Source organism: Brachyhypopomus gauderio, unplaced genomic scaffold (assembly GCF_052324685.1).
Source record: "Brachyhypopomus gauderio isolate BG-103 unplaced genomic scaffold, BGAUD_0.2 sc102, whole genome shotgun sequence".
NCBI lineage: Eukaryota > Metazoa > Chordata > Actinopteri > Gymnotiformes > Hypopomidae > Brachyhypopomus > Brachyhypopomus gauderio.
In genome coordinates this window covers 136,504-138,399 of record NW_027506923.1, presented here as the reverse complement: position 1 = coordinate 138,399, position 1,896 = coordinate 136,504, and positions in this window count along the sequence as shown.

Sequence of the window (1,896 nt, the reverse complement as noted above, 5' to 3'; positions counted from 1 at the left end):
AGAGCAGAATACGCTCATTAATCCCTTCAAGTTCATCAAAGTGACTTTGCGAGATTATTTTTCCAATAAACTCACGATATTTCCAGATATCCCGCGCGTTAAACTAATGGGTGTGCCTCTCGCCTCCAGGGAATACGTGGGAGCCAGCGAATAAATGAGAGATTATGAAATGAACAAATAACTTTGTTGTGATGTTACAGGTCAGCCCCGCGTACAAGTCACTAACCGCCCGCCCACTCTGCTCGTCAGCCCCGCCCACTCTGCTCGCCAGCCCCGCCCTCTCTGGCGGTCTGCGCGTTGCACATCTGGTGTGTGTTATGTGTGGGCTGAGGAGGCTGAGTCACTGCCAGTAAGACCGAGAGCTGAAAACACAATCAGGGAGCTGAGGAATGCAGTGAGGAGGGGTGAGCAAAGAGAGAGAGAGATAGAGAGAGAGAGAGAGAGAGAGAGAGAGAGAGAGAGAGAGAGAGAGACAGAGAGAGAGAGAAAGGGAGAGAGAGAAAGAGAGACAGGGTGACGTCCTCCCTAATTTCAGAAGTGATTCTCGAATGACTTAGTGAAAATTCATGGATCGCAGTTGCATGCACTTTTAATCACAGGCTTAACACAGTGACTCTTTGAAAGCCTGTTCTTAGGTGACCCTGTTCTCACGTGTCCCTGCTCTCACGCGACCATGATCTCACGTGACCCTGTTCTCACATGAGTGTGTTTATATGGCCTCCAATACACTTCTGCACGTTAGCATTTCTAACCCTCACACATCACACTCTCTGATCTTTGAAGTGAAGCTGTTCTACACACTCGGTATCTTGTTCATCACACGTGTGGTGGGGCCACGCCATCATCCTGTCCCGCCCCTGCCTCGCCCCTGCCCCTGCTGCCCCGCCCCTGCCCCGCCCCTGCCCCTGCTGCCCCGCCCCTGCCCTCATCCTCCCACTCATCCAGGGCAGGAACAAACCAGGTGCAGCACAGGAATATTGTGATTAAATGTTGTACATTTAGATATTGCATTTAAATGTTGTATATGAATCTTGAATATGAATATTGAATATGAATACCAAATTTAAATATTGTATTTGAATACTGTATTTGAATACTGTATATGAATACTTTATTTAAATACTGTATATGAATACTGTATTTAAATACTGTATATGAATACTGTATTTGCTCATTCACTCACCCAAGAGCATGACTCAGCAGTAAACTGATCTGAGCAACGTTTTCTGTGTTTGCTGTTTTCATCTGCGAGTTTCACCCACATGAGCGACTCATCAAGTCTGTTATGGGTGGAGACCCTCCAGGTCTGATATGGAGACCCTCCAGGTCTGATGCAGAGACCCTCCAAGTCTGATACAGAGACCCTCCAGGTCTGATGCGGAGACCCTCCAGGTGTGATACGGAGACCCTCCAGGTCTGATGCAGAGACCCTCCAGGTCTGATGCGGAGACCCTCCAGGTCTGATGCAGAGACCTTCCAGGTGTGATGCGGAGACCCTCCAGGTCTGATACAGAGACCCTCCAGGTCTGTTGCGGAGACCCTCCAGGTCTGATGCGGAGACCCTCCAGGTCTGATATGCTGCTCTGGGTCCATTAAACAACCTGCCAGTCTGTCTGTTCTATATGTACTGATGCTCTCTGTACACACAGGACATTAAAAGCATCTAGAGGTGCTTTCCTGCACACACACCATACACACACCGCACCGTACACACACACACCGTACACACACACACACCGTACACACACACTACACACACCGTACACACACCGCACACACACACCGTACACACACCGTACACACACCATGTCTTTGTGTCCTACATCTACATTCCATCCCCACCTACAACTAATGCAGAACATTCAAACACACACACACACACACACACACACACAC